This window comes from Globicephala melas, chromosome 10 (assembly GCF_963455315.2).
Source record: "Globicephala melas chromosome 10, mGloMel1.2, whole genome shotgun sequence".
Classification (NCBI taxonomy): domain Eukaryota; kingdom Metazoa; phylum Chordata; class Mammalia; order Artiodactyla; family Delphinidae; genus Globicephala; species Globicephala melas.
The window spans coordinates 84,344,221-84,362,845 of NC_083323.1; positions in this window are offsets into that span (position 1 = coordinate 84,344,221).

Below are 18,625 nucleotides of genomic sequence, written 5' to 3' on the forward strand. Positions count from 1 at the left end.
CAGTAGGTCTGGTCACAATGTTCCTATAAAACTCCACCAAGACAATTGCCATTTCCTGTTCTGCAACTTTTTATTATACCTTTAAGGTCAAGCCTGGGAGGCAGAGCCTTGAGAATGGGCTATCATGTATATTTCAGGCTGTAGGCAACATTCTTTTACAAAAGGTGCAGAGCCAGCATGCCTAAGCACAGGCAACAGAGCACAAAGGTTAGAGCTAAAAGAATATATGGAGTCAGGTTTGTTCTTCTCTGTTACGCTATCACGCAGATGTGGGCTGTCCAGCACAGCTGCCTGGGTACCAGAAAAACCCGGCAAGTGTCAATTCCTGCAGAAAATCTTAACCATAGAACTGTGTCTATTAAGGGTTGCACTTTATGAAACCGTGTTACAATTTTAAAGAGGTTGTTTGTAGTGGAAGTTTCAATCTGGGCAATTCTGAATGTTCCAGAAAACAGACACGCAAGTGTGATCATCTCAGGTCAACTAGCAGCAAGAAGGAGCACAGGCTGAAGCAGTTCCTGGAAAGGATGTTCAAGCACAGCTGGCAGAGGAATGCAGCCACCTGAGCACGTCTGAACTGAAGCCAGGGCAGGAGTTGTCAAAAGCTCCTCTCCTGACAGGGATCTCTTTAACCACAGAAGTCACCAGCTCCCAGAGAAATCTGAAGGTTTGGGTGGCTACAGGCAAAGAAGTCTGCCTGTGACCTGGGAGTTTTTCCAGCTTCAAGTCCTGACTTCAGGCTCAGGAGGAAGGAAGCAGTTCAGCTCTGCCGAGACCCAGGAACAGAGCTCTGCTTCTACACCCCTGTGCCTGTCGTCCTGCTCCTGCTCGGCTGGAACGCTCCCCTTTGGAAGCACAATCAAGCACCTCCTCCAAAAGGCCTTCCCAACACTCTCCTTGGTGCCCACTATCTCCCAGCCCATGGCTTTCTGAAGGGCCTGTCACGATGGAGCACATTCATTTGTTTTCAACTCTCTCTCTCCACACTAAGGTGGAAAGTTCTTTAGAGGCTGTAATCCTGTATTATTCACCTCTAGCTCAGCACAGGACACAATGTATTTTTAGAATGAAGGAATGGCAATGAGGAGTTGGTACAAACTGCAACAAAGAAAGCCAAACTTGCTAGAAATCCTAAACTCTTTTCTGATTTTTCTGTATCTTCCCCTGGGCCAGTATTGCTCCTCCCTCACTAGGAAAACTGATAATAGGAAAACTGGTGATACTATGTGACAGAGAGACACTGTCCTCAGAACATCTCAGCAAGCCCCAGGCCTCAAAGGCACCCAACTGACAGCTCCCATGATAGATGAGATTGCTTGAAAAAGAGAGGTTAGCCAGAGCTGGCAATGCTGGGGCTGATGCAAAGAGAGCAGGGCAAATGGGAAATTTCGGGATGTCCAGAGGTTGTCAATGGAATCCCTACCCCTGTCTAACATGCTGTAAAAGAGGCAAGAGCCCTGTTCAGGCATGACTTAAAATTTGAGATATAAAGATAAAACTCTCCTAAAAGTAAAAGTCCGTTCCACAGCTTTGTCACCACCGTTACCCTTTTTTGATGTGCAGACATACCTTCAAGAACAACTTTCTCCATCTCCTTCTTCCAAACAGGGTGAAGGGAGGGCAAGAGAAGAATTGTTTCAGAACATATTTATCCTGGCATCTTTTGATTTTATTCTCTCTGCCTTGCCAGTGTCTCCTTTCATAGTACTAAGAGCCAGGTCTTCCGAATCACTCAATTTCTAGGTCCATTATTACATGGACTCCTGTGCAGCTTCCAGCTTTTAAGAATAATTAATAAAATGTAAAATACAATAAAAAAACTGATGTTAATTATATCTACGTTTTTTTTAAAAAGAGAGTATAGGCCTTCACATGGCTTAATTTTACCTAAAAAAATATTTTGTGTGGGAGTGGGGTTAATTTACCATATTGATTCCTCTGAGACATTCCTTGAGCTATAAATTGACATTAATTATTCATAGCCCAGAGAGGTCCTATATTAGGAGAAAATATTTCCATTAAGACTTAATTCACTAGCTCAACACTTTAAAAAGTTGATGCCTGGGTTACTCAGAGGTAGAAACATAGTCTAACCATGGCAGCCTGGGGATGAGTCTGAACTGCCTGCCATAATGCAGACTGCCATTGACTAGGGAGAGAGAAACAAACCAACGAAGATCTCCCTCTTGCCTACACTATTTACAGAGAGAATCATTATCACTATCACCATCCAGATAAAAAGACCCTTGGCTGAGCCCCCAAGATCATCTTCCTCAATAAGAAAGGACTTTGTCCCTTCTCCTCAGACATCTTTTGTGCCCACCCTTGTTTTTATTACTTCCCTACTAGGACAAATAGGCTCACAAAAATATTCCCCAATCTGGCTCCTCCATGGGGAATTGACCACAGGTCACAGACCATGGAATGACATACTACATTATCATCCAATCAAACAAAAAAATAATAAACAGGAGGAACTAGCTACGAGGTCTTGAAAGCATAGACCTCATAGCCAGTTCTGCCTTTGAAGTTTCACTTTTTTATTCAATACTGATGTGGTGTTGTTCTTAGCCTGTGACCTGTGTGCCGTCCCCTGCAGATGGTAGAGATCTGAGGACCATTGTTGTGGAGTATGTTCATTAGATATGAAAAAAGAGACTGTGAATGAATGAAACAAAATGTCAACTCCCTTCAGATTCTTTAAGAATAAAAGCAAACAAGCCAGATACTGAATACTGCTAGGTTTTATGTGTGTCAGGAAGCTAAACTAATATCGTCTATTAAATCCGTTCTATCAAAGGGGGGAAAAAAAACAGGAAACGATCTCCAAATTAAGGTGTTTTTTTTTTAATAATGTTTGCCAAATCTAGGTGTTTTTGTTGCATCCTTTTTCAATAAAATACCATTTGTACCATGTGTAGAGTATATACCAAAGCCTCCTCATGTGACTTTGAAAGGGATGAAATTCTTCAACAGATGGAGGAAGAATGGATGCCATAGACAGAGATAATCCATATGCTAGAGAATGTTGTGAAATAGCTCACTTCATGGAATGGAAAGGTCAGTTGTTAGGATGAAAATTCAAATTCAGCATGCCCGTCTCCGAGTGCGTGCCTTCCTTCATTTATTCTGTCAAATATTTATAGAGTGCCTGTTACCTGCCGACACTGAAATTGGCCCTGCAGATACAGCAGTGAGGAAGAACAGATCCCTACCCTCAGGAAGATGACAGTCCAGTCTGGGTACAACTGCCTACCACACCCTTATCACTCACTATCAACTGTGTCACAGGTCAACAAGAAGTCATGTTTATCAAGGATGCATAAGAAAGCCTGACCCTTAATTTTAAGACTTACTGCTATTCTTTCATCAGTTCCTTTCTTAATCCTCCTCTGGACTGGAAGGTCACATCTGCCTCTGTTTGGTGTCCACTGCCCACCTCCCACTCCCATCTGTTCATTTTCCCATGGTGCACCTTGCTTCTCCCCGTCTCCACCGAAAGGAAGAGGTCTGGCTTTTTTGTTCATGCATTTTGGTGAAAAAGAATTGGGAGAATGTGTAGAAAGTGACCAGGGGCAGAGGGTGGTCAGGGAAAAGGTGAAGGCGACTTGAACAAAGATAAGTGCCTCACCGCAGAGTTAAAGGATGACCTGGGGGACATATTCGAGAGTGAGGTCATGAGAGAGAGATGCTCTGGGACACAGGCAGGATGGGACACGTGTGGATGAGAAAATGGAAGGGAGGTTTTAAAAAACCACTCTGGGTTATGACTTAGATTCCTCATAACGTTATTCAAGAGATGCAAATAATATCTGCAGTCACCTAATGCCTTTCTTCTTTTTGCCATGCCATGTGAGGGCCAAAGATTTTCAAGTTAACAGTGCTCATTCTCATTTTCCAATTGAAATACCTGAGGCACAGGGAAATGCAGGGATTCAAGGGATTGCATAGCTATTCAGGTAGCAGTTTCAGACTGGAACCTGGCTCTCTAAACTCAAGGCTTTGGACCTTTTCTACTCAGAGCAGACTCTGAAGCCAAACTGCTCTCATGGGAATCACAGCCTTGCTACTTACTAACTGTGCCTGGATTTCCCTAATGATAGTGTAACAGAGAAGAACAAACCTGACTCCATACTATTCCTTTATCTCTAACCTTTGTGCTCTGCTGCCTGTACTTAGTCACTGCTGGCTCTGCACCTTTTGTAAACGAATGTTGCCTAGAGCCTGAAATATACAGGATAGCCCATTCTCAAGGCTCTGACCTTTAAAGGTATAACACGTTTCCATTCACATACAGATAAAAAGTTGCAGAACAGAGAATAACATTTGTTTTATTAGAGGTTTATAGGAACATGAGGACCTGACCTACTAGAAGGCTGCAAGAACAAAGAATTCAGGCACCTAGAAGTCTGTAACACCCAAGCATACCCCCTCTCCTTTTAGTATAAAAGAAGCCTGAATTCTAACTTGGGTAAGAGGGTTTTGGGGGACACTAGTCCATCATCTTCTCTGTCTGCTGGCTTCTGAATAAAGCTGCTATTCCTTGTCCCAACAACTCATCTCTGGATTTATGGGCTTGTCCTGCAGTGAGCAGTACAAGCTTGGACCTGGTAACAATAGTTCCCACCTCAGAGGGTGGTTGTGAAGATAAATTGATTAATATATGAGAAAATTTTGCAATAGTCATAGTAAGCACTGGAGAAATGTAGATAATAACAGCAGTACTAGCATTAATAACAATAATAGTAATAGTAATGGGAGTAGAAATAGTGATGGTAGCAATATTAGTAGAAGTCATTTGCCACAGGTCTTGTATTTTGCTGAAAAAAGTTTACAAACTGGCTTCTGGTTCCTTATACGTGGGAATATTACACGCCACTCAGGCTTACTAGAGATACATTATGATTTTTAAAAATAGTTCATCTCCCTTCCAAAATTACAGGTACAGGTAAACTTCTTAGCCACTGTATCAGAATACAGTCTCAAATGAACAAAGAAAACGGTCTTTTTAAAATTCCATGTTGAAAACGGACCATACTCTCACACCAGTAAATAAAACGAAGAGAAAGCTGTTACGCATCCACTTCTTCCCATATGTGTCCCGCAGCTTTAAAGGTTTAAATGATCTCCTTCTTGCCATGGGTGCCACTCACAGGCCCTCGGGGAGTAGGGGGCAGTCTACTCAGTGCTGGCGCATTACATATACACCACCTCTTGTAATCCTCACAATTTCAGAGCCTAGGTGTTGCTTATCCCCACTGTAAAGTTGAGGAAATTGGGGCTCAGAAAAGCTTAGTGCCTCCTCTAAGGTCAAAAGCCATATCTGGGTTCTTCTAAGGTCACAAAACTCACAAGTGGCAGGGGGTTCAAACCCTGACTCTCCCGTCAGGCCTCTTTGCAATACACTGCAGTATCCAGGGCCGCAAGTGTCACCCATATACATCCCAAGGAGCTGAAGGATCTCTGCTTTAACCTATTTCTATTCTTGTTCCAAGACACCTGATGTTTGTCAAAGCTGTTTTTCAGTTACACCTCAAAGGAAACGCGATAGTCAATCTCCCTGAACCGGTTCCAGCCTAACTGCAAAGGCAGCGCCTGTGTAGAGGAAGCCTGGAAGTGTCTGAAGGTTGCCTCTGCCTCATTACCACGCTAACATCTCCACCCAAAGGGGGACCATTTACCTTGCTAGGCACAATGAGCGCTGTGTGCCAGGGAGCCTGAGGAACTGCGCATGTCCCAGCTGTTCTTGGAAATCTTCACCCTTTGCCCCAGTTTCTGATCATGCACCTGCCTCTTACCCCTTAAAAGTCCCCACTTTTCTCCCTTGGGAGAGAAGGGGTCTTTAGAGCACAAGCTCTCCCTTTTCCATTCCTTGATCAATGAATAAAGTTTCTGCTCTGCTTTGCCAAACCTGGTCTCATTCAACTGGCATGAGCGGCACTGGGCAAGGGAAGGACCCAGTTGGGGTCCACCCGATCCACGAGGGTCAGTGACACGATCATGAGGCAGGGCTGGACTTCTACTAAAGTACAAAGATACTAGTAGCTTTTAAGCCCTACCTATGGAGCTACCCCCAAGTGCTGGTCTCTTTGCTAGCCTTCATCAAGTTGATTTTCACTCCCAACTTCAGCCCTAAAACATCCCTCCCAGGTTAACATTTTCCTGCAGCCAACCTATTCTTCCTCAGCTCTTGCAAGTTATTTGATGAACTAATTTGAGTTTTACACCCTCCTCACTCTCCCATCTGGGTAGCATATGTTCATCCGGCTACTGAACATTTATTGAGCAGTATCATGTGAAAAGATCCTTGCTAGGTATCGACAGTGTAGAGGAAGAATGGATGAAGCAAGTTCTCTATCCTACAGGAACGTATCATCTGGTAAGGAAGCAAAGAGGAGCAGAAATGATCACAGCAGAAAGAACAAAGTGCCGTACACCTCGGGAGCATGACACATATAAAAGCATGTCCACAGTGACTTTTCTGGAGAGAAAGCTTCCCTAACATTTTAGGGCTCAGATTCAGGGCCACCACAGATCACGTCGAAAGCAGGTCAATAAAATGTCAGTAAAAATCTGCAATTATGGAAAAAAGGTAGGACCCATACAGAAAATCTACTGAATATGTGCAAGGCACACTGCTATGGGAGCTGCGCTCTTCCCAGAGATAGAGCTTTTACAGGGTATAAAAAGGAAAAAAAAAAGGTTTTGATATTGATCTAGCAACACTGCCATCCAGGAACAGCAGTTTATTTTGTTCCAAAAATCTATAATGCAATCAATTCCTGATTAAGAATTGTTTATTATTCTTTAGAGATGATCTAGCATTTCTACGTCCAAACAAACCAATTTCCACTCATTTAATTTTAAAAAGAGAATGTCGACTCTACGTGTTTAAAGAACAAAGGATGCACAGAGATTAAGCGGAGATGGTGTCTGAACGGGTGTTAGGCTCTTTGTTATGAAACCATATCGCTCCAGTGCCTCAATCCCATCTTTCTCTTTCAACCCGGCACACTTGAAAAAGTCCGCCCAAATGTGAATTTGGTTTCATGATCATGAAGTATTTTTTTGAGGGCAATTAGGGGAAACTGATGAAGGACATTAGATACAATGATGCCTGTGTAATCACTGATTTATAGATTTCCTCCTCTACCTGCTAATTCATTCCTGCTGATAGTCAGGGTTTTCCAGTTCTTCACTGTTTTTCAGATCCCAATTACTCAATGTAAACAAATGAAGAGGAATTATGGGTATTCAATGTGATTCATTTGAACAGAAGGTAGGCAACATTAGTATCGATGTAGTCCAGGACTTGCAAGCAAAGCACAACTAAATTTAGCAGCCAGTGATATTGATTTGATTAAAAATGGTTTAAGACTTGTAAATGTCACTGGAACTTAGCAAAATGAATATTATTAAATCCTTCTGGTGATGGGGAAAACTAACAAAGGGATTTGCAGCGGTTTCTGTAATTAATTGCTCTGTCATGATTTATATTAACTTACAGTACAACTCCATTAGCTCAGACCTGTCATCTCTGCTCAAGGAACCACCGAGTAATCACTAGCACATTAAAGAATAAATTAGTTTCTGGCTTGGAGCCTAGCTGTAGAATGTTTCATTTGTGTCTGCTGCAGACATATGTACCTAATAAAGTTGGGATGAATGAGTTAAAGTACATATATATCAATGTCAGCGGGTTATATTTTAGAGACAATACGCTCAGCATTGTTCATTAGGGCTAACGAAGCATGGTCTTTCAGCTGCATCACCTTGTGTTGAGCAAATGCCTTCAGGTAAGCTGAGATGCAAAAGATTTCTTGAAAATAGGTGCGTCTCCAGAGAGATACCCTCTTAGCAGTCTGTGGCCTGTGGTTATAATAATAGCTTCATGTGGTTTTTGTTAACACTTCATTACCCTAAAGTTGGATAAATGATCCTCCAGCTTCTGCCCTACATGCAAACACAGAGCCAAAGCCTTAGCTACTACTACTTACCATAGATTATGGGGATTTGTAAGGTTCTATCAAATCATCTTTGACTTTGATAGTTGGATGATACCTTAAGCAGTGCTTGATAGAACACTGTTTTACATTTCAAAGAAAGCTCCAATTGCCTTGAGGGTTTGTAAGCTAAAACTTGAACCACTTCCTTTTCATTTCAGGCTCAGGAAAGCTAAATTGGCATTCTCCTGGCCGGAAGGATAACTGACACAGAGTAGAACCTGTGGGGCAATGTCCTATGGAGGCTGTGCACAGGAAAGCTTGTGGCCCCAAGAGTTCACCAAAATCTGCAAGGCTCCAAGGGCAAAGTCATTTCAGCTCAAAATCTTTGGGCACTACCCAGACGTTCATAATTCGTCCTGGATCATTTCTGCAATTTGAATCATCAGATGTCAGTGACTCCTTCACAGATGCTATGCCTGCAGTGCAAGGAGCTTGCTACACAGGGGCTTCTCCTGCCTGGCTGAATAGAGTGACAAATGTCCAAAATGCAGAAAGATTGCAGCCTCAGCCAGCTGGAAAATGCATACATTATTGAGGATAAAATATGAAGAGTGTGAGTCGATTTGTGAAATATGGGAAAGCTTATTTTTGCTCTTTTAATGTGCTAAATGATTAGATTTCATATCTGCAGTGAGTGGGACTGATAGCTTTTCACTTAATTGGAGGAAAACCTGGAAGCACCCCTCCCCCAACAAAAAATTATTCTGTGTTCTACATATTATTGTATATCCCCGACTTCATTGTAAATAATGAACGAAGCAAAAGAAATATTTTCTCCTGAAATAAAACAAATTTTTTTTTAAAAGTGGTGTCACTTTGCTGTACACCTGAAACTAACACAACATTGTTAACCAACTGTACTCCAATACAAAATAAAAATTAAATAAATACATAAACACATAAATAAATAAAAATTTTTAAAGTAGTGTCAGGGGAGGAAGAAAAGTAAAGACTTGACGTTAGAAGTGGGAGGGAGAATGATGGGAGGACGGTAACTTAAGTAACGGTTCAAGGGGGTATATAAGTTTTCTGTAAGATAGGAATTATTTCTAAATATTTCTAAATATTGGTTTCAGCTCACTTACAGATAAAGAAACACTCATGAAGCTGTGACATTTTCCAGTTATTCATGTGATGCCCTTACTAAAATTACCCCCTGTACTCAGACAGGATTTTTAAATAAAGTCTGGGAAATAACTTCTCAGCGAAGCAGCCTCGTGTTTATTTTTACGGAATTTTATGATGATTTACCTTTGATTCTAATATATCAACAATTAGATACAAAAATATAGCTCCAACTAGACTTTAAGAATAGAACAGCCAGTATTTAACGTTTGTTCAGTACCTAGTGAAACATTTCATCAAAGTAAGAATAAAGTGCAAACGTGGGGGGAGGCAAAAAAGGAAACAAATCACTCAGTTGATTAGTCAAATGGATTCATTTGGCTGATTATTTTTTATGAAATCACCCCCTTATTTTCAAGTCTTTCTTATTTTTGCTCTTACAGCCAAGCAAATGCGTTCAGAGAGAATTCACAGGCTCGACTCGTGTGTGGATGGAATTAAGAGGCGCTACATGTAACACAAAGAGAATCCGTTCCTTAGGCGGTGCTTTGTGATTCCTGCCCTTTTGTTTATGCTTCCCCAAAGGATTTGGAAATATCAAATACAGGTTCCAAATCTGTTAGAACAGTAGATTCCCTATGGACAAAAAAGAAGCACATGCAGATCAAACATTCAGATTTTCTAATCTCTCCTGGATGGGTAACACAGAAGCAACTATATTATCCAAAGAGTTAACAAAAACGTGGGCAATGCAGAAAGCATTGACAATCCCCTTTTTCATATTCTTTTGTTTGAGTCAACTAATCATCTAGATTGAGAAATTAAAATATCATTTTTTTCTTCTTTCTCACATCTGCTGGACAGTTTTTGTGTGCTGGACAACTTCAAACAAATTATATAGCTTTCTCCCTTTTTCTCCCCTCCACTTTGAGCTCTGGCAGAAGTTTCACATGCAGGGTTGAGCCCCAAGTCCTTCAGTAAAGCAAATGTTTCATTTTCAGCAGAGTCCACATATTCCATTCAGACTCGCTTCTTTCACTTCTAGATGTAAAGAGCAGCTGTGTCTGCCGAGTTGCTAAAGAAGATCCTATGTACAAAGTTAACAAAACACAGCTCGGACAATGGATTTGATCTCTACAGCAGGGAAGCCGTACTTTTCAAATTCAGCTCTTTCTGGCTCCAACAAATTACAGGTCCCTGAAAAGATCTGGTGACCCTTTTTAAGTGTGTTTGTTGAACAAGCTCAGAGGTGACCATATGATTTAGTATAGCATGTTAACATTTTGCCAAGCACCAGGGTCCAGGAGAGACCATCTATGGACTCCAGGCTCCCTCAGTTGGTGGCCCTTAGGGGATCCATTAACTCTGCACAAACTCTTTTTTCAACCGCTTTCCACTGATTTAGGGAACTGTTTACCCCTCCACGCCCAGGGCTGGATGCTGATGCTGATATATGGGTACCTTCTCCCTTGCCCCACAAGATACTCTTTTACCTCGACAAAATGGTATTCTTTAAATATCTGTTCATCGTTTATTTGATGGGACAAGGGAAAACATACATTTATTAGCAAACTTAAATAGCCATGTATTTATATACTTGGGAGACATATTCAAGCACTTAGAAGATAAATAATAATAGGTAATTCCTATGGAACCTAGCTCAGGTTTTTCCACTGACTTCAGATGATGGGTGCGTGAGGGCTCAGGGTTAGTGGTGAGGTCTATGCAATTTGTGTATGTCTCTTGCAAAAGATATGCAACAAAGTTAGGTCAAAGTTACAAAAAGGTACTTATTAACTCTCACTTGAGTATGCAGCAGAAACAGTACTGTTACCAAATGCAAGTTCCTGTGCCTGACACGTGGTGAGGCCAAACAAACCTAAACACTGGAATTTGGAGTAGAGAAAGGTTCACTCAAGAGCTATGCATGGAGACGGGTGGCTCATGCCCCCCAAACGCCAAACTTCCCAAAGGGCTTTAGCAAAGCATCTTTAAAGGCAAGGTGAGGGAGAGCTGTGGTTAGGTTTTGCAGACTTTTTGGTATAGGAATCCTTTGTTCTTGCAGCTGTCCACATAGGTCAGGTCACAATGTTCCTGTAAACTTCCAATAAAACAAATGTTATTCTCTGTTCTGCAACTTTTTATCTCTATGTGAATGGAAACGTGTTATACCTTTAAAGGTCAGAGCCTTGAGAATGGGCTATCCTGTATATTTCAGGCTCTAGGCAACATTCTTTTACAAAAGGTGTAGAGCCAGCATGACTAAGCACAGGCAGCAGAGCACAAAGTTTAAAGTAAAAAAAAAAAAAGGACCTAATATGGAGTCAGATTTATTCTTCCCTATTATGGTACTAATTTATATATATATTTTCCAATTAGGTTATGTACGTGGGAACACAAGTAGAAGGTTATGTACGTGGGAACCCAAGTAGAAGGATGTTCTGTGTCTGATTTAGTGCACTGATTTTACTGCCTCTTAAATATTGGCACCCTGGCCAGCTGATTGGGTAACCCAATCCTTAAACTGGCTCTGCCTTTCTGTGTTCAATTTTAACAAAAGTTGTTCGTCTTCTTGTGAGTTGGACCTTTCCCTACTAGCAAAGGAGGCACATTCCTCCCTCTTGAAGAAATAATTCCTACTGTTATTTCCATATCTCACTACTAATTGATATACGTTTTAAAATCTTTTTGTGAACCCACAAAAGATTGAATTCTGCCTTCTCTATTCTCCCTCTGTAGTCAGCTCAGGCTATGGAACTTTACCTAAGAACCCCCTGGGCATGAAATAAAGAATTCATTAAAGTGATAATTCAATTAAGACTAAATTTGAATATTGTGACAAGCAAAAGTCCCACTTCTACCTTCAACATCTCCATATTTGCTCACATTCCTACATTTTCTACAAATTCATGTTTGTGTGTATAAGTGCTGGCTAAGATGAGTGCCCTAAAAGAGGTACCTAGTTGGCATCAAAACTGCCTCACGTGGTACAATGTCAGGGAAAACGTTTGCTGTCTTTTAAGGTTAAAAAACAAAAACAAAAACAAAAACCCTATTCACGAAGCTTCTTTATGCCCTGCACAATGGAAAATTAATGCCCTCTGTCTGGAGTTAATAGTAATTTGATGGCATTTAAACTCAGAAAATGTCAAACCAAACAGAATCTGTTTCAAAATACAGATTCATGAAGATGGCTAATAAATTTACTTATATAACGACAGAATAAAAGTCAGAAGAGACTTTAAAGTGTCTAACTAATTAGTAATACAGAGAGCTTGACATGAATCAAAGAGAAAAAGTGAAAAAGCAGAACGTTCTTATTTAATAAGTCTATTAGGGCTCTCTCTCTCACTGTCTCTTTGCTCCATGAAGAACTTATATAGAGAAAATATAAAAGATCTGCTATTTGGATCCATTTAAACAAGGCGTTTTAAAAAGTCATGAGCTTACGCAAGAGGGAAGAGATATGGGGATGTGTGTATGTGTATAACTAATTCACTTTGCTATAAAGCAGAAACTAACACACCATTGTAAAGCAATTATACTCCAATAAAAACGTTAAAAAAATTATACTCCAATAAAAATGTTAAAAAAAAAAAGTCATGAGCTTAAAATCTGCATAGGTCAATCAACTTCATCAGCTGCAATATCTTAGAAGCAGCCCTGGCCCAGCTGACTCAAAATGTGGACTGTTCATCAGATGAGAATGCCAGTAGAAGAGTGAATCAACACAACAATATTTATCCCCACATTTTACTTTAAATAGTTGTATGTTTTTCAGTTTTTCTATGGGCTCATTACTATGAAGGAGAAAAATACCTTTAAAGCACACATAATCTAACAATGATGAGGCCTTTGTTAAATACAAAGGAAACAAACATATACAAGGATTTGGTATAACTTGGTATGGACCTGAGCGTATATCCCACCTAAAACTGTAGCTACATGACTCTGGTCAAGGCAAAGTTTCCCAAAGCTAAAAGAGAAAACATAACATCTCCTAGACACACTCAATAACATGTCATTATAGATGTAGATTTAAGTCTTCTTGTTTAAAATACCATATGCTAACACATATATATGGAATATAAAAAAAAATGGTTCTGGAGAACCTAGGGGCAGGACAGGAATAAAGATGCAAATGTAGAGAATGGACTTGAGGACACAGGGAGGGGGGAGGGTAAGCTGGGACAAAGTGAGAGAGTGACATGGACATATATACACTACCAAATGTAAAATAGATAGCTAGTGGGAAGCAGCCGCATAGCACAGGGAGATCAGCTCGGTGCTCTGTGACCACCTAGAGGGGTGGGATACGGAGGTGGGAGGGAGACGCGGGAGGGAGGATATATGGGGATATGTGTATATGTATAGCTGATTCACTTTGTTTTAAAGAAGAAGCTAATACACCATTGTGAAGCAATTATACCTCAATAAAGATGTTAAAAAAATCTTTCTGTTTAAAAAGGGAACACTAGTTGTAGATTCTCTCCATACAAAGCATCATGCCTGTCTTCCTTATTCCTCCATTTAGGTAGTTCTCCGTATAAACAGGCACTGTTGTGATTCTTGCCTATGAGTTCATTTTGTCCACTAGCGCTTAGGAGATTAATTTCGTCATATACAACTTCAAAGACTTAAAACATCAGTTACAGGATATCACAGCAGGTACAGAACCCCCTGATAATGACGCATCGCCTTGAGTGAGTCATTTACTGCTTGGGATAAGAGCCTACCTGGGTCATTTTTGAACTCTTGATCAAAAAAACAAACAAAAACCCTCCCTTATAATTTTCCTAAAATGATTAAAGTCCTCACAATTACAACGACTAATTTACTCAACGAAAGTTTTCTTAGGCAGTTAATATGTTCTAGAGACTAGAGATTCAGTCATAAATGCCATGGTTCTTCCCTGTCTTCAAGGACTATACAATCTACTGATGGACATAGACACAAAAACTGCTATTCGTTATACAAGGCAGCATAAACATGGTTTAAGAGAGAAGATGCCAAATGCTGAATTATAAAAGGAAGTTCAAGAAAGGTTTCACAGAAGAGGCGAATTGTGAGCTGGGCCTTCGATAATGAGTAGAACTTTAAAAGGCCTAGAAAGGAACTTCCACAGTGAGCACAGTGACTTCCACAAAGACTTAGAACATCAGTGACAGCAAGTCATGTGGAAGGATGAGAACACAGCCCGAATAAACAGGTGCCACAGCAGATGAGGTCATTAGAGTAATAAGGGAAGGTGCTGTTGTCATGCTAAGGAGTTAGGAATTTTCTAAAGGGTGGAGGTAATGCAAGATTTTGTAGAAGAGTCACATAAATCAATATTTTCGAAAGAAAACTCTTCAGCGTAGAGTTGGATTGGAGAAGCAAGAGCTTGGAAGGCTAGAGAATCTTAAGAGTGAAGGTCTAGAAAAAGAGATTAGCAGTGAGGTTAAACAGTATGGTATGCACTGGTGGAATTAAGAAATCTTAGCAATCAGTTGGCGGTGGACAGGAGAAAGTGAAGATTGGAGTGACACAGAGATTGCAGCCTGGATGTGCTATTACCCAGGGAAACTGAAAAGAAAGAGCAGGTTTGGGCAAAGGGAAAATACCTAGATTGGTTTTGGACATTGAGGAAGAGAAGATAGAAGAAAAAGAAAGAGGAAGAAGAGTAAAGAGAAAAGGAGAGGATAACAGAAAGAGAAGAGAGATAGCAAAAAGAAGAGAAGTTAGGCAGAAAAGGAGACTTTTCCTCTAAAACAGAGTCAGTTTTAGTCAAAGTTAAAAGTGGTAGATTCAAAAAGCCTAATTTTTTTGATGTCATATGGAGAGGCAAACCAGTTGATTGTCAATTGCATTGTGATTTCTCACCACCTTTCTTGCAACCGTATTCCTCCATCACTAAGCTACTTGAATTTCAGATTACTCATTCAAAATATAATGCAATGGGTCAACTACAAACACATTCATTCATTTATTTATTCAAAAAATATTTATTGAGTGGCTACTACATGCCACTGTGGTAAGTGCTGGGCGCACGATAGTGAATATAACAAAAATCCCTGCCCTCACGGATTCTAACATTCTATCAAATGAGACTTTGCGTCCTTTGAAAAAAAAGCGAGTCAAAGGGCAATATAGTTGTAAAATTAAGAATGTATTCCTCGTTTTCACTTGAAAGGAAGTTAGACACTCTCATTAATATATTTACAGTGCAAGTTCAAGGGCATGAGATTTACGGCTGCCGAAACTTCAACTTGGTTAAGGAGTGTTGTCCTTTGTCAGTCCTGGCTCTGTCCCCTCTCCTGTGTGATCTCTCTACTCATCCATGAAACTGAGATAGTTTAAATTAAAATCAGCCGTTCATAACGGGTTACTCATTAGAATAACTTGAGAGAGTTTGAAACACAAGCATGGGTCCCCACTCCGGGCAAACAGAAGCAGCGTCTCTGAGGGTAGTGTGTTTTATTTTTAAAGCACCTCCAGTGATTCTAAAGGGCATCACCAGGATTGAGAACCACCAACTGTACTATAAATTCTTAGTTTCACAGAGGAGGAAACTGAGACCCATACCCTTGCCTACCGTATCATATAATCTCATAGCTCTACATGACCAGTCTTTGGGCTCTTAGGTTTGGATACACTCATTTCTTGAAGGTACACTTCATTTCACATTAGTAAACTCTTCTTTCCTACAAGGTAAACTGTGCAATACCAACTGAAGTGGAGAACTGGCACCTCTCCAGGAACTTGCTCTGATGGTATAACCAATCTGGATCAATCAGAATAAAAGTACAGCACCTACCTATCAACTATATTTTCTTTTGCTAACCCCTTAAAAAGGAAAAAATACCGATTTTTCAGTCCTTAAACATCTAAGGAATGTATTTACATAAATATTTGTTCTGCAGGAGGACAACCTCAAAGAAGTATTATTGATGACCTAGTACCAGTATATTTCTTTCTTTTTTTTTTTTTTTTGTGGTACACGGGCCTCTCACTGTTGTGGCCTCTCCCGTTGCGGAGCACAGGCTCCGGACGCGCAGGCTCAGCGGCCATGGCTCACGGGCCCAGCCGCTCCGCGGCATGTGGGATCCTCCCGGACCGGGGCACGAACCCGTGTCCCCTGCATCGGCAGGCGGACTCTCAACCACTGCGCCACCAGGGAAGCCCCAGTATATTTATTAATTGTCTATATATGCAGTAGGCTCTTGCATTCCCTTAATAATTGATATCCTTTCACTTCAGTTCATACAGGATGGACCTTTCCAGAAAGAACTGCTCTCTTCAGGCTTTTAACTGAAACACAATTCAGAAACTTAAGGTCATATTACCTGACCTCTAAAAACTACTGTTAAGGAAAGTCTAATAGAGAATATGGTCGTGGCCTGTGAAAATATGGAATTCTGTGGAATCCAAAATAAAACTAAGTTTTCCTGATCCTAACTCCAAATGGATGATGTTATTTTGCAATTCAATTCGTCTAAAACATCTTCCTCTTTTCTTCTTTCAAATTGCCTTCACTATCATAAGACCCTAAGAACTCAGCACCTCAAATGGTTTGATTAAAATTGGTTGTTAAAGTTAAGATCAGAGACTTCGCTTCACGCGCTCACTCCCTGCTTTGGTGGCTCCTTGGCTTTACAGGAGACTCATTAATAGGACAGCTCACCCAGTTTGTCATCTGTTTCATTATGCAAAATATATACTTTTCAATGACTTTTCCTGTCTGAAAATCTCTTAACTCTAACCTGATCTAATGATTTCTTTGGGTTTCTTCTCAACCTCTGAATGGCAGAGCTTCCCTAAAATCTCAACTGGGGGTAGAATACTTGGAAACCCTGATGGGAATTAATTTTCATGTAATGATCTTTATGTGCCCATTAAAATAGGAGTGAAATAGCTTGCAAAGCTGACCACTGGGCAAACCTAGTGTTGACCTCAAAGGAAGAAAAAAAACTGTGTAAAGCTTTCTGATCATTTTGTTTAATCTATTTAACATGGAACATAAGGAAGTTATCCCTAAAATAAGGCTTTGGCTTGCAACACTGATTTTATTTCAGTGAATAAAGTGGAAAAAGTTAGAATGGGATCCTCTCATCTTCACTGGTCTCCTCTAAAGTTAAATCTTTTACATCAGTAGTAATTGGCGTCTCACACACACACACACACACACACACACACACACACTAAGAAACTGTAACAGTTATTACAATAACAGGTATTTGGTGGACAACTTTGCTCTTTAGTTTTCCATGTAAAGTTCTTCTCCTGTAGAAGAATCTGGATACCTCAAGAATTGCCCAAACATAGATCTTTCTGGCTGTCTTCTAGGTAGACCTAGACCCATATACACACCCATGACTCAACTTACCAGGCCCCCATAATATATGAAGGCATTAATCTAGTTATCTTGGCCCACTCGACTCAAAAATATTTTACTGCCCAAAGCTCTACTGCACAATATATTTTTTAAAATGTACTGATACCCACCAAATTACCTAATTTGTAGGAGGAGGCAGGAAAAGCAAGTCTAAAGACTTTCCTTTATGCTGTGATTCTTTATTCTGGAAACAAGCAGGGAGTGCTGGCCTAAATGATGCCTTTGTGAGAGCTGAGGAATGCTGACGCTCCCTCAAGACACTTGACTATGATCTGCCTTTAAATTGCTGTTAATCAATACACAAATATATGTTATTACACATGTAAATGGTGATCCCTAGGGTGTGAAATGCACAACTATACATAGCAGCCCTAGGAAGGAGTTCAAAGGAAATAGAAAACCCACTTCTGATTTTGCTTCTCTGAGGGTTCATCCTAATTCACTCAGGTACTAGAAAGGAATGACTTTTATTGTATGGCACTCTGTGAATGAGAAGTTGAAATGTGTGTGTGTGTGTGTGTGTGTGTATGTGTGTTCATGTGTGTGTGTGTGTGTGTGTGTGTGTATGTGTGTTTCCTCAGCAAGAAGAAATCCTACTTCTGAATCCCTTGGCTGGTACTCGTGGCACAAAAGAACTAGGGTACATTTAAAGTGGTTCCTTTAAAGCCTGCAGAAACACAGAAAAATCCATCCTTATACCCTATGTTGTCTAAAACTTGGTTGAGAGCAGAATTGTCCAAACCAAAGAGGGCTTGAAGAACAGAAAGTAGATATCCTGGGGATGGAAAATTGAGATTGGATGGTTCCAGAAGTAAGCCTCTGAGAAACTCAAGGTGGGCAGGTATCGTCAAAGGATTGCAGTGGGAAATCCAGACAGGCTGTGGACGTCCCAGAAGGTGCAGAAAGTATCATCTTAGGCTTCCGGAATTAGGCAGAACATAGACACAAGGCAAAGAGCTTTGACACTACACACACATGAACTCAAATCCTGTATCTACTTCTTACTCAGTGAGTGACTTAGAGAAAATGAATAAATTTTTCTGATCTCAGCTCTCCCTCTAAAAATGAAAACTAAAAATATTTATCTTTCAGGGCTACTTTAAGCAAGGAGCAAGTTTCCTAAGCCTTTCTGCTTCATTATAATAATGAAGTATAGCAGGTAATTAAACAGACCTAACAT